At 41.3% G+C, this 15,625-nt stretch overlaps 1 protein-coding gene across 1 annotated transcript in view; it reads right to left on the bottom strand.

Moving 5' to 3' along the window:
- Positions 1–15,625, bottom strand: part of SHISAL1 (shisa like 1) — a 73,635-nt gene that overhangs the window by 5,440 nt on the left and 52,570 nt on the right. The gene's annotated exons all lie outside the window — the stretch shown is intronic.

Consider the following 15,625-nt stretch of genomic DNA (forward strand, 5'->3'; position numbering starts at 1 on the left):
GGGAGTATTTACCCTGCATTTTTCAAGCTGGATGAGTCTGGGCCAAATCCACAGCTTCTCCATGAAACCAAACCCTGACAGGACAGTTGCTAAGCTAAAAGGTCCTCTTCCCCTACAATAAATGAAGTGGGGTATGTGATTGATTGATTGATTGATTGATTGACTGGGGGCTGGACCAGTAAGGTTGAGAGGTACTTCTTCACATCATTTTGCAATAGCAGGATCCCATAAAAATATCTACATTCTCCTAAGAGAGATGAATGCTAATTTCCATGTGCAAGAGTGCTATATTCCAGTCCCCCAACACAGTGTGCTTGGCAACAGAAACCCTGTGTTTGTCACTTCTGGTCACTTCTGCAGGGTTTTAATGCACTTAGAGCTGAAGCTGTGCTCTGGAGGTGGCTCAGGTTGCTCCTTTTCCCTGTCAGAGGTTATCGTCACTGTACAGTACCCCAGACTGTTCAATGAAAAGCACCCAGGAAAGCCACATCAGCAGGGGGGACCTTCAGATCAGATATTGGGAAGAAATTCTTTACCATGAGGGTGGTAGGGCCCTGGCAGAGGTTGCCTAGAGAAGCTGTGGCTTCCTCATCCCTGGAAGTGTCCAAGGCCAGGTTGGACAGGGCTTGGAGCAGCCTGCTCTAGTGGAAGGTGTCCCTGCCCATGCAAGGGGTGGAACTGGATAAGCTCTAATGTCTCTTCCCACCCAAATCATTCTGTGATTCTGTGATTCTCATTGCTTGACAAGGCAGCAGACAACTAAAAGATTGCCTCCTCTTTGACAGCAGTAATTGTTTGGTAGCTCAGTTCTGCTGGAATGAAATGCCATCCGTTAGTAATGAAGGAATGATTCAGAGCCTCTGGAGGCAAGTTTTTCCAGAGATTTCTGCCATTTTTCTAACAAATGAGGTAAACAGCTGCCACATTCAGCATTACAAGGCCTCTGGTTAAAAAGTGCCATGGATCACCACAGTCCCCTCAGACCTCAGATGCACCCTGGACCAAGACTTACACAAGTTGTGGCTCATACTTCACACGAAAGCAAACAGCCTCTGCAACTGTTCAGGTTTTACTCTGGCATAAAATGACACTACACTGATCTGAGCAGGCCTGCTGTGATCTGCATCTGCCTTCCAGCCTGCTCACTGTGACTGGGAGAAAAGCTTTTGCTGTCTCTGGCACAGGCAGAGCTGGGATGCCAGGCTAACAAACAGCTTTCTGCAACAGGAAGCCCTTGGTGGCTATACCTATTGTTACAGGAAATAGGAATGTGCCCTCCTTGCCCAGAAATGGAAGGACAAGGGAGGACAAAGCATGATGCACAAGACTTTGTAAAAGCCCCACCAGATTGAAAGGGAGGACATGAGAAATTAATTGCAGGACGAGCACTAAATGTCTAAATATATCTCAAACCAGAAAGAAATAGAAATAGAATATAATCGAATCCCTCTGCCTGCGGGTCTGCCAAAGAGCAGGGAAATAATTTTCATCGTTTGGAATCTGTAGACTTCTATGGCTATATTATACAGAGCATGTAACATTATATCCAAAGTATATAGTGAAAGGTTCCTTGCATTACCAATACTAATTCTTGAAAGTTACAAAATTCCAGAGTGAATGCCACTCGTTCAATCTCAATTTGGCCATCTTGTTTGCATGAAAGAAAGTGGAAAGTCTCAGACTTGACTTTTTAGGTGGGGCTCCTTGTCTTTTTTTTTGGGAGAACATCAAAATACCTGAATGATTCAGGTTTTTCCAATGCAGAGGAAACTTCAACAAAAAGAAAAATTTGCTTCAGGTTGGTTCAATACCAAAGAGATTGAATGTTCAGGATTTTTTGAACTGACAAGGAACAACTGAGCATTAAGCAATGGTCCTGGGTGCTGCCATCTTGCCATAAAGGAGCATTGGATTTGCCTCTATTTTCATCCCGAGGCTGAATTACCTCACTTTTGATGGATCACAAATTCTCCTATGGTCTAGCTGTGAAATGCATCCCAGCACCTGCATGAGGTTCAGATGGGAGGAGGACCTTAAGTGGTGGCAAATCAATTTTGTCACAGCCACTGCTAAAAATGACGACCATCACTGACAGCCTCTGCTAATATTTCTAAATAATAGCTGGCTCAGGGAAGACAGACATCTGGTGCTTAAGATTTTACACAAAAGTCAGGCACTGGACATGTTCAACTTGGAAAACAGCCTGAAATTTCAACTCAAGTTTTGTCCCCCTGTAGCTGACAATTCTGCAAAAATGGAGAGAAATGTCAAAATATGTTTGAAAGCAAATACCTCAGAATGGCGTTAAGGTTTAAATGGAATAAATGTGCAATGCATGCGTGATTCACCAGAGTTAAACAATGCTGCTTTGTAGGTGGGAAGAAAGCATTTGGATTATTTAAATTTCCTTTGCATTATGCTCAGGGCAGTGTGTTTGCTCACGCTGCAACGAGCTAACATCAGCACAGTGTCTGTGAGTTCAGACACAAGGTGTGAATGTCACTTGTCAGGCTGTTCTCCCTTCCACCTAGGAAATGCAGCTGGGGACCAGGCATGTGCTTACTTCCACTGCTCTTTCACAGCTGAATCGCTTGTCTGTGTAATGGGAGCTAATTATCACCTAAGGGCATCCTGTGTAAAAAGGTGATTGCTGTCAGCTGTCTCAGACGTCCCAGCATTGACTGTTTACAATGGATTACTAGAAAGACTTACTAGAAAAAAACAACTTGTGAAGCAGTTTTAAAGAAGTTTCCATCTGAATAGTTTGTTATGAGTGCTGGTAAGTCTGTTTTTTAAGTTGTTCACCACTATTATTATCGATGCCTTACTTGAAGGGATGGGACTACTGTCAGGCTAAAAACGATTTATTACTCAGATAAACATCAACCTCAAAGACTGTGAGATTTTAGAGGCATAAGAAGTCGGCCATAGCTCAAGGTAGTCACAAGTTTTTTCATTACAAGGCAATATAAACATTCCAATCCAATAGAAAATTGCCACAAAGTTTATTTTGTTTTGGTAGCCTATCACCTTAATTCTGCTGCACTGCAGATACTTTTATCCAATGGGCTATTGTTACATGTACACACATATATTCTTATATGTGTGTATATTCTTACTTTTCTTACTCTTATTTCTAACTAGAGAAACGGAAGTTTATAATTTTTCTGTTTAATGTCTGTGTAATTTTTTTACATCAATCCAAGCTTCTTCCAAGGCTGCAAATCAAACCCGTCAGTATCAGTGGAAGTTTCTAGCTTTCCATTTCCTGCAACCACATTTCTTAAGAATCTCACCTTTTACAGACCAGTCTACGCTTGTGCAACTCCCATAAGAGCTCAGGGGATATAACCTGAACTGCACATGGCATCACATCACTTCTGAGAGCTGCTCCCTGGTTTTGGAGGAACTTTAGACACTTTGGAAAGCTCTCGTGTTCCCACGGGAGAGGCTGGCTTGGGCAGAGAGAGCTGCTGGCAGATGTCAGGCAGGTGCCTGCTGCCCTGCAGAGGAAGGCTGGTGGATCAGGGGAGGTGCAGGGCTGCTCTCTGTGTCAGAGGGAAAGACAAGGACTTGACAGATTTAAACTCCACTGCTACTTATTTTCCAGATAAATCTGATAACAATACTAAGACCTTCTAATTACCAATAGCTGTGTATCCCCCTCTGGAGTGCACTCATCCATGAGATTGGGATATCACACCACTGGAGGGGCTTTCTTTGCCTCTTTAAATTACTTCTAAATTTGACTCCATGACTTTTTGCTGCTAATATTGAGTTCAGAGATGGTTTTCAGAGGACCACTTAGCCTATACGATGTGTTTGGGCTTCACACTGGTAGACTTACTGGTTTGCTCTTGAGTCTAGGGCAGTGCTGTGATCTGGAAGCCAGAGAGCTGGGAAACAAATTGCAACCAGTCAGGAACTGGTTTTGGTACAGCACTATGGTCACACTACCAAAGATCTGGCTGCCCTTTTGGGAAGTGAGGCTGAGGATTTGCTTGAATCCAAGGCCTGTCCTACAAAGGGATGCAGGAGGAGGTTTGGCACTTGCAGTGAGCCTGGAGAGCTGCAGCAGGCAAGGACTGGCCTCATCCAGCTCCTTCCCCTGAACTGCGGGTGTTCAAACAGCAGCTGGCTTAACTTCTGCCATTAGTGTGGCTGCCTGGCCAACAGAGCAAAGCTAGGAGGGAAAACTGGTTTCCTGTAGAGAGAGTTTCTGGAATATCTATAATTGTCCAAATTAAATACATATTTTGTCCCATCAACTGGGTTGGGTGGGAGAGGAATGAAACCACACAGGATACAATTTTCTCTATTTTTTTTCTAATGGCCATATTTTACCATACTCACTTGCAAAGAGCAGTGATTTGAAACCATTTGGGTTGCTAACATAAATAAACATTACCTACTGTAAATAATGGTTTCTGAAGTAATCCTATGCTCCTGAAAGTCAAGTATTTTTCAATTAGTAGCAGTGTTTTTCATTTCGTAGTTCCTGAATTGGTTGATATTCCTGAACACTGTTCTGGGAAGTAAAAACATCCATGAGAATTTCTGAGGTTTGTTTTTATTTTAAATGGAAATATGAAACATTCAAAGTTTGATTTACAAGTTTTGAATGGAGGAACAGATGAAGGTTTGAGCATATAAACTGAAAGATGATCACTGAAAAGCTGTGTTTTTCCTCACTGAAGAGCTGAAGTCTGATTTTTCATGATCTGAAATGTTTTCTTCCTCTTCTTAAGGTTATTTCAGAAAAATACTGAAAACACCCCAGGCCTTCCAAAATGTCTTAAAAGAGTGGATTGCCCCTTACTAGTAAAAGTGAAAATTAGTTGGGCTTACTAATTCCCCAGATATTTATGAAACTCTTGTGTCACTACCAGGCTGCCTGAAACAGATGTGGCTTGAGGCTGAAATTCATCTGGTTGATTGTTGATGAATTTTCCTGCTAATATGTGGCAGTCCTTAAACAGCTGATACGCCTGAACCAAAATTTCTTTGTATGATTCAAAGAACCCGCAACCCTGGTTTTGCTATGTAAACAGTTTGAGCTGCTTTCAAGTTTTTTCAAGACCCCAAGGCATGATAATGCCAAGCTGAATGTGGGTATCATGTGAAGAACTCTAGATTTATTATTCCACTTGGGACTGTTCTCATTTTCACATCTTTTTCATGTAACTGGAGTGACCAAATAGCTTTAATTGCACTCCTATCATAGAGTAAGATATTTAAAAACAGAGGAACTATTGCTAGAGGCAAGAGAGTATTTTTGTCTGCTTCTTTAAGGTCCAAGAGTGTTGCTTTGGAAAGGAGACTTATTGCTGTTTGTAGTGTAATTTAATGGCATAGATACTCTAAGTGGGCTTAATCCCACCTAAATGCAGACATCAGAATGCTAAAATGGTTAATTTCTAGAGAGTTACCTCAGGGTCCTTTATTGTCAACAGAAAACAACTCTGAAGAGCTACTCTACACCTGCAGAGCTACTCTACTCCTCCTCAGACGGGCTCCAAACGAAACTGATAGTGCAGGAACCTCAGAGTCCCAAGCCTAACTTAGGAAATGAGAAGCCCCACTGGCCCCAAAAACGGAATTATAAAAAAGTGCGGCAGTAGTGCAGATTTCTCTTAACACCATCTTCACTCTCACACTGCCACATGCAAATATACAAATTTCTACGTAAATATATGAAACTCTGTTTTACAATCCAGTGCCACTAAGTGGAAGGGTTTCTGCAGTCTCCATGTTCTGGTTAGAAAACTTCCCTCAAGTTTATTCACGACCAGATTTGATGAACACATATAACAGACACCTAACATCCTAGAAGATTCTGATGGAAAACCCAAGGCCTGTAGGTATTTCCTCAAACACAGCTACCTCTAAAACAGGAAGCAGATTCTTATCCCCCATCTGCATGTGCAGTCCTAGATTTTTTTCCCCATCTCACAAATTCAGTTCTAGGAAATGTGAATCCCTGAGGCTCATGACATGCCAAGAGATGCTTCATGTTCCTGTGGGTGGGGTAATAGATGAGCACTCTCTGGAGCAGGGCTTGATCCTCAATTTGTTCTTGGTAGTGCTGTAAAAGCTCTTAAAAAAGCTGTGAACTTGGACTATTTCTGCATCAATGGTAAGGACTGAGCTATCTCTGATTCCAGCTCTTCCCAGTTTCCCAAAAGCTGATGTCACCAGCTTTCAAAATCTGTTCCTAGAGAGTGGCTATGACATCCCTCAGACACTCAAATATTCTCCATTTGTGCTGAGTTCTTATACAGCAGTGCCAAACCATTCATCTTAGATCCAGGAGAGCACTGTGGAAATACAGGAGGCTTTACAAGAGCATGCCCTTCTGTGTTAAAATTCAGGTACATGATGGGAGAAAAAAGCCTCCTTTTGTGCTGACTGACAATCTGAATTTAACGGATCATCTAGAAAGTGAGGTTTAAAAAGAAAAACAGTAAAACTTGGCCTGTGATTTATAATGTAGCTCATTAGGACACTGCCTTTCCCCACTTACATAGTCTTCTAATGCACTGAAAATACTGACAGGGATTTTTAAAAACTTACAAGGACCAAAACTTTGGTTCAACAATATTGCTTGAATCAGAACGAAGAGCACTTATAGAGCAATCTGGTAATTTTCAATTTTTTAAATCTATTTATTTATAAACGAAGGACAATTTAAAAGGCTGTCTGTGCAAGCTATACTCAGTATAGCTCACAGTATCTTTACCTATGGGGATGGTCAATTCTCAGTGTTGTAACAGGTTTTGAAAGTTACAGCTGAGGGTAAATGCAGCTCAGTTATACAGGACAATGTGGTTTGTACCTTGGCATTAATTGAACAGAAATTAGAGTTAGTGAGTAGAGGAAAAATGTGGTCAGATGTAAGGAAGGCATGTGTTTATTCATGTATCTATTTATCTGGCCTGCAATTCCTGTATATAATCTCTGACATTTTTTATATAGGTACAGCTTTGTTTCTGTGTAAAATTAAAGAATAATCTACTGAGCTAAACAACAGCTCAGGCCAGCCTACATCAGGTGAATATCCTGCTCTTTTTGCCCTAACATCTTGGCATCAGCAAAATTCAATCTCTTAAAATTGCTGCCTAGCATGTCTTGATGTCCAACAGAGGCTAAAACCCAACCACTTGCATGGAAATTGAACTGCTGAAACATACTGCAAGGAAAAAGGCGTCAGCCAAACATTAGACTGGAATGTTCTGGTACCATTTGCAGAGCTTTGGGGAGTTAACTTCCTCAAAGCCCACAGAAGTCAAGAAAACTGAAAGCCACTGAGATTTCAGGAGACTTACGTTAGAAGCAGGACAAGAGCTTGTCCCAGATTGAAGGAATGTGGCAGTGTTGGTTTACAAAGCAGATCAAATGAGTATATTGCTTGAACTGGATCCCAGCTGGATCACTAAGAAATACTCCAGGCTCTTGTTCCCCTGCTAGGAGAGTGGGTGCTGCGTAGAAAGGGGGCAGGACAGCGGAGGAGGAGGAAGGTGCCCAATTCCTGTGCTGGCCTCCAACAACCAGGGAACCCCTCTGGCTGCTGGAACTGCTCCTCAGCCTCTGCACTTCATTTGGCTCAGGAAGCTACCTCCCCTTTCTTATTTCCATTTCCCTCTCCTGAGCATGAGCAATCTTCTGAGACAAGATGCATGTGCTGCTTCCCTCTGCCTTGCTAGAGGTTCAAATTGCTCCAGCTGCACAACCATCTATTTAGGAGGGAGCAATCTGTTTCAGCACTCAAGTTTTGTGCACCAAACCTGTGATTTAGCCCAGAGCTGTGTATTTAGTGCAAGTTAAATTAGCTTTTTTAGTTACCTCTGTACAATACAGGAGATTCTGTCATTTCTGGAAATAAAATACATATTAATGACATATGAGAAAAAGTATTTTTTGAAATAGTTATTACTTTTACCAAGAGCTTTATTTTCTGCTCTCACTTTTCAGTATGAAGAGGGCTAGTCTTCTGAGTCAGAGCTCAAGAGAAAATATGTAGTAATTACTGTGTTGAGAGCTTTCATTGTAGGATGAAAACATTCATGTTTCCTGCAACTGTTCTTTCTATGTATGTTTTTCTTTTCTTTTCACAACTGAATTTGTGTGACTTTTCTAGCAGCAGGAAAATTTAAGCTATTTATTTTAAAATAAGTTTCTGAAGATACTTCTATAAACAACACAGAACTGCTTTTTAACCTTAACAAAATTATCAACAGCTAAAATCAATAGGAGTAATAGAGCCTTTGAAATTTAATATGGTTCCTGTTTGGCTTCCTGTTGTAGATCCAGTCTATGTTTACTTGCACATAATCATCCAAGCAATAAAAAACTTTTAAGTTCGTTTCTTTGCAGTTGGGAGCAGAAGGGCAACACCCACAACACCATCATTGGTAACAGCACTACGCACTGGAAGCAATGTTAGAAAGGCAATTTTATGCAGAAATGCTTCTTCCCTCTTTCCTCCCCACCTTTCCCATGTAAAAAAGTGATAGGAGAAATTGAGGTGTGCTGTGATGTGGAAAGAAAAGAGGCCAAGGACCCTGGGCAATTTTAGCAGAGTACAAAAGGCAAGAAAACAATTTTTCTTCTGTGGTTATCTGAGCTGTATGGCTGGTTTTATGCAGAAACATGCTTTGACGCCAGTGCTGGAACTGTGACTGGTTTATTGCTTTTAAATTGTCTCACAGCTGCATCTAGATATGGGTGTGCTGGGGCATCGAATGTCCTTTGGCTGCAACAGGAACTTTGGGCATGGCTCAGTGGCCGTGTGTGATCCCTGCAGAGCAGCCTTTCTTCAGTCACAGAGAAAGAAAAACAGTGCTTGGCTGGTGTCACAGAACTGAGGAATTCCACTTGGTATGGCATGGTTTGAATGATAATTTACAAAGCATGGAAATTTTTTGTTGCATACCATTATGACTGCCAGTTGGTGGGTCATTCTTATTTTGTCCTAGGTTACTTTTCATTATTTGCCCCCGGTTTTTCTTTTTTTTTTTTGCATCTGTGTGCACATTTCATATTGTGGATCTATTATATGCTCATTTTTTTATGACAGAAATTTAAGCTTCTTAGAGGTGCCCAGTGATAACTGCAGCTATCACGTGAGCACCTTAACATTAGAGGAGAAGCAGAAAGGCTGTAAGAATTCAGGATGATTAATTCCACAACAGCTTTTACAAGCACACACTGTAACAGAGCCCATTGCTGGATGCTCTCTTGTCCGCTATAATCTCACAGCGCTTCCACGGAAAAAGTTGGAAGCCTGTTACATACAAAAATAATTTTCACCTCTTCAGTGCTGCTACCAGCACTGGCTCTCTGAGCCCACAGAACCTGAGAGATGAGGACTGGGCAGGTGGTGCTGGGATGAGGCTTTGCCCAGAGATTCCCATTCTCTGGAGTGATTATGCAATCACTGCACAGTTCCACTGGCATCAGCAGCTATTATGCAGCAGCTGTATAATCAGGCATTTATTGGAAGAGGTAGGGAAGGAAGAAGGCCACATGTTTGTCCCCTGCAGTCCTGAGTGGCAGAGGGTGATATAACTGGAGAAAAGCATCGTTTGAGTTTTGATGTGCAGCTGTTGGTTTGTGTTTCCTGACTGCTCAGTGAGCATGATCAGCTTGCCATGCTGGGATAATGTGATGCTTGCATCATGCCAACCTCCTGCAGCTCCAGGCTGAGGCAGAGGGGCTGGAAAGATGGGAAAGGCCCTGGGGGTGCTGGGGAGAGCAGCTGGACAGGAGCCAGGCGTGCCCAGGGGGGCAGGAGGCCAGTGGCACCTGGGCTGTGCCAGCCATGGTGTGGCAGCAGGGCCAGGGCAGTGACTGTCCCCTGGGCTGGCACTGCTGGGGCCACAACTTGAATCTTGTGTCCAGTTCTGGGCCCTCACAAGACAGACACTGAGGGGCTGGAGCAGCAGGAGGGGCTGAGGGAGCTGGGGGAAATTCAGCCTGGAGTAAAAGAGGCTCAGGGGGGACCTTGTTGCTCTTTATCTGTATCTGGAAAGAGACTGAAAACAGGTGGAGGTCGATTTCTGCCCCCAGATAACAAGCAATAGGGTAAGAGGAAGCAGCCTCAAGTGGCACCAGGGGAGGTTTAGGTTGGATATTAGAAGAAATTTCTTCACTGCAAGAGCTGCCAAGCACTGGCAGAGGGTACCCAGGGCAGTGGTGAAGTGTCCATTCCTGGAGGGATTTCAGAGCTGTGTGGATGTGGCACTTAGGGACATGGATTGACAGTGCTAGTGGAATGACTGGACTCCATGACCTTAAGAGTTTTTTCCAACCTAATGATTCTAAGAAAACTGATGTTGGTGTAAATCTTCTAGGACTGCAGCCTCACCTGTTTCCCAGATAAATCAGGTTTTTGAAGATTTTTGTTCTCTTAGGGTCCTCAGTTTGGCCAGCTGTGCAGACCTAGCTTCCCACTCTTCCCACTGTTGCTTATGTTCCACAAGCTCCCTTGCCAATTTTAAAATCACAAGTAATGGGTGTTCTGCTGCATTTCAAGACATTTCCTTGATCAACTGCCAACTTTATAAAAAAAGCACATTTGGAGGAGATAAATCCCACTGGCAAATTTCGGCTGGATAAACGACTTCTGTAAACTCATCTTCCAGGATAATGTCAAAAAAAATAACCAAGCCAGGCTTCCAAGCAGTTTCATCCATCTTAAGATAGGTGGAATGAATAACCACCTGGAAATGCCTCTTTCAATGTGTTAGTGAGGATAACTAGTAGATACAGGATTTTTAGATAGCTAAATTGACTAAGTTTAATCCTGCTCTTTATCACCAGTAAAGATTTGTATAATTAGATCTTCCAGGTATTGGATATTTTTCTGTCTGTGTACAGTCCTCTACTATCTGAAATCTCTGGGCCATGAAGAATTTACAGACCAAGCTCGAATTGACTTTTAATGTTCTTTTAGCCTTGAGCTTCTTTAACTCCATAGTCTGACAAACTTTCCAGAAGTCCAGTAAGTTCTGCAGCTCTCCCTGAATGCTTTCCCATCTGTCACAAGGAGTTTTCCTGCTGCAGGCCCTAGGGAAGGTGGTGTCTCCCTCTAGCAATCTCACACTACTTGTGAGACAACAGTTGCCTACTTCTAATTGGTATCTCCTCTCCATGAACTCCAGAATTCCAAATTTGCTTGTTTAGCCATCACCCGACAATACTCTCAAAAATGCATCCCCAATTTTGTCTTATTTTTGTTGTTCATGCAAACACTCTTGGGGCTTTTTTTAATTGGGATGCCTATTTTTGTTATGCTGTAAGAGGTTTCAAGTGAATATTTAAAACAATAAATTGAGTCAACTGTCATTCCATCATGTAATTTTCTTTAAAATGCCTTAAAATGCAAATCAGGCTGATGTTCTTCTGGCTGCTGTTAACTTCAGCAGCATGAGAGAAGTTTGGGAGGTTTTTGGTGAGTGAAAGGCTGATCTCTGGCTGCCTTCCATTCCAGTCACAATTTCTTCAGAACGTTTTTGGTGAAGCTGTGCTGGGGATGAGCAGGTAACAGGTGCTGGCTTCAGCAGCTCCCTGTGACTCACCACTATCCAAAGACTGTGAATGCAACTGAAAATTGCATTCATCCATCCTGTGTGTGAGTGACCAAAATCTGTAACAGTAATCAACACAGAATATACCTAGTGGCTGTTTAATTAATTTACTGTAATTCCTGATGAAGCTCACTGCAGTTCCTTTTCCATGTGACAGCCAGCAGTGATTTCCAGCAGACAGGAGGCAGCCTGTGTGGTGTGTGCTCAGCAGAGCTCAGCTCAGGGATACGATCAGGTCGTTAATACACACAATTCCTGTAACTAGGACAGCTCCTTTGTGCATAAACTCCTCCCTGATGTACCAGACCACCAGTTCTTCAGGAAGGAAAATTGAGGGTGGAGCTTGCTCCCTTCCAGATTTGAGTCCCACAGTCATTTTTCTGCTGTGAGCTGCTGTGCAAACACCTTTCCATCTCTGCCTCTAACATTTACTGTCAATAGCTCTGTCTTGCAAGTCATTCCACCTCCAAGATTCTCTGGAGCCTAAGTAAAGGCTCCCACTATACAGAAACACCAGGAAACAGATAACCCTATTGGGAAGTGAAGAGAGGTAGCTTATTTCCACACATAACCACCTTTTACACACCTTTTTTGCGTTCCTGTACATTATGATGGGTGCCAAGCTCCAACCAATTACTCCTCTGCTGCTGCTTTGTGCAGGCTACATACTGTTGTGTTGATTAAACTCATCTCCAACTTCTTTGAAGCAATGTGTCTCACTAGTTCTGTTCTGGGATCATGTTGTCACCTGAGGTGGGACTAACATTAGCAGCATTTCTAATTGCTTTCCAGTGACATGTCGCATTCCTGCTGTTTCATGTCTTAAGTTGGTTTTATCTCCTCAGCATTGCAAATTTCCAAGAAACTTTCTATGTGGATTTCAAACTCTCCTCAGAGGTATGTTTTTTTTCCTGCAGTGAATTGTAGGTGTCTGTGCATATTTATTTATGACAGTGTTGATCACGTAACTTTCCCAAAAGCTTTCAAGTGCCTGAAAATTGTTTGCTGATTGACATCAGTGTTCTCTCGTGTCTCAGTGAAGAGTATAATGACACAGATTTCAGTGCTTCTTGATCTATTTCGCTTTAGAGACTTAAACAGCCAAGATATGTCTGATACCTTGCTAATAATGAAAATCTGTGTCTAACTTCTGGTTCTTTTAAGTTCTTTTTTTGAACTGTTCAGTGAAACATAATTATAAAAACAAGGTCATACAGACAAGTTTTAGCACTTCTCTGATGAAATGACTACTGTGGTTGTTTTCATTATAATCTCATCAGGGGACAGGGACAATAAAAGTAATGATATGGTAGATTCCTGACCTCAGCTCTCACTGAAAATAATTGTCTGACATTGTTACCATTTACAGTCCCGCCTTCAGCATTATCATATAAGTTTCTGATTATTCCAATAATGTCTGATATCCCATAATACACCATCATTTCACACAGAAATTTTAGCTTACTTAAAAGATCTTTTGCTACCCCATAGAAGGATTATTTATTATATATAGCTTTTTGCTTATTAATAACTCTGAAAATAATAAATAGGTCAACACAGGATCTTCAGTACTCCTTGAGTTTAGGGAGTTACTTGTTTTTTGACATTCAAAATATACTTTGGGAGTTCCTTTTCCAAGGTGAAAGCAGTGGCATCTTACTTCACAGTCTCTTACCTTGTTTGTTTCTTCCTTCTCACTTCTGTTAAAAGCACCAAGTGTATACATAGATAGCTGTTCTGGAGGGATTTTAAGTCGTTTCTGCAGCATAAACTACTGAAGATGGGCAATATCCTGTCTATATTTTTTTTTCTGTTTTATTTTTGAAATGTGTTTTCTTTCAGTTCAGAACAATTAATTACACTAAATCTCCTACTTAGAAATCCTGTTGCCACTTTGCATAAAGTAAGGACTGTCTGTTAAATCATTAACTCCAGCTTCTCAGCATCTCCTCTTTTATTCTTTCTATCCCTGGAAAGATCTTTGGCTCATGCTAAAGTTTTTCTGTTGTACTTCAGAACCAAGTGAGGATGTTATTTTATTTTTTTGTGCATATTTAAAATGTGTAAAACATTACTCAATTACTGTTGAGCATCTAGCACCTAAGAGGATGCCAGGGGTAGGACTTCTGTAGCTATCAAAATATTTATAGAGTCTTTTAAAGTTTAGTTTACTGGTTCCTATTGTGACAGAGGAGGTGGAATTGGTTGATACAGTTTGGGATGTCAAACTCCTTCCTGTGTGATGCTACAGTGTTGTGACATTATGCAGTAAAACTGTGGGCTTAATTGGAGTGTTCTGATTTCACATAAATTTTATACTGCTATCTGCTACTTCAGTAGTGTCATTCCATATCTGTATCATGGGGATGAGGTAATGATCTCACTGCAAAAAATTCTATCCAGAAATAGATGATGAAATTTAAATATGGAAGATTTTCAGCTCTGATTTCCAATAATTTTACTAGATGTCATTTCTCAGTATGAAGAGTTCATTCAGCAATAGTACTCAGATAACCTTTTAACCACTCACTTTTGAGTGAGTTACTAATTACTCTTTTCTCACACTTCATATTAAAGTTAAAGAGCTTCAACTGTACAGTCCTTTTAAAAGAAAGATTTTCTTGAAGCTGATAAATGCAACAGCCCCAACTCAATGAAAATGCTGAGAAACAGTTGTAATAGGGAATATCAATAAGCCCACATGGCATGAATTTGAAGTTAAGAATGTAGAGAAATCAGTATGGGGTCTATAATTTACAGAGCCAGAGGAAAAGGAGAGTATGGAATGAAATGAAATGAACAATGTGTACTACATATGTATCAACAAAAGATGCATTTTGGGCATATCTAGTACACAAAGACTTAGATTGAACTGGACAAAAACCTTGCACATTGGCTTAACTTCACATGCTAACAGTCAATTTCTGAACACAAGGAAGAAAGGAAGCAGGCACTCAGGAACTTGAATTATTTAAATGGAAATGATAAAACCAAAATCTCCCATTTTTTTGCAACTTGTATCGAGGCAAGCAAATAAGACTTGGAGCACTGCAGATTTTGAGGTGTTTGGTTCCAAGCCCACTGTGTCTTTGTGCTGTTGGATTCCTGCCCTGATGAGCTGGTTTGGGCTGAGGTAGAGCTAATTTCTATTTTAGCAGTTATGCAGTTCTCAGCAAGCAAGGTAAGAATATTTAGAAGAAAATACATTCAGCATTATCTGTTGTTCTAACCCAATATATTCCAAAGGCATTGGAGGCCCACAGATAATGGTAGATGTAGCCTTACACACTTACCTAATCTTCGTAACCAAACAGATTTTCTAGGTGATGTCAATTCCCAGAGAGTTCTTTCAAAAAAGCACAATATAAGTTTTAAATTTTTTTTCATCTTTTTAAAAAAACCCAAATTACTCATGCTCTGACTTCCTAAATTTAGTCTAACATAAAAGTCCAGGTAGGGGCTCTAAATAAAAAACTATGCTTGGTCCTATGATGCAAAATTCTTCATCTTTAAAACAGCATCATCCTATTGCTATTCAGTGAAGTAATTCTGCAAATGTGAAGCTGAGATCTTATTTACCTAGAATCGAAGGAGGCAGCTTTTTTCCCTTGTCACTGTAAATAATTATATCAAGAGCAGCCTCTGCACTAGCTCCTCTGTCACCACAATGGCTCATGATTTTGGTGGACTGTGTGCACAGTGACCCACTGCAGCACCAATGTCTCATCACACAGGCAAGATTGCAGCTCCTACAAGTCACTGAAGGAAGCACTGCAGTGATAGCCTACATCCTGTTTCAAAATCTGCTATCAAAGCAAATTCTTTCACAAGATCTTTTTAGCCACCAGCAAAATATTCATGCGGTTTTGTATAGTTGCTGAGGACATGCTCAGTTACCTGCTGGCTCCCAAACTCTGCCAGTATTTTTATAGGCTTTATTCTCTCTGGTGCTTTGGTAGTCATCTGAAGAGGTGTCAGGTAGCAGGTGAATAGCAGCGGGCTAGAAACTATTCTATTTGTTGTCCGAAAGACAAAGT

This window comes from Melozone crissalis, unplaced genomic scaffold, assembly GCF_028551555.1.
Source record: "Melozone crissalis strain CALT ecotype California unplaced genomic scaffold, PUWL_Pcris_2 ptg000033l_1, whole genome shotgun sequence".
Lineage (NCBI taxonomy): Eukaryota > Metazoa > Chordata > Aves > Passeriformes > Passerellidae > Melozone > Melozone crissalis.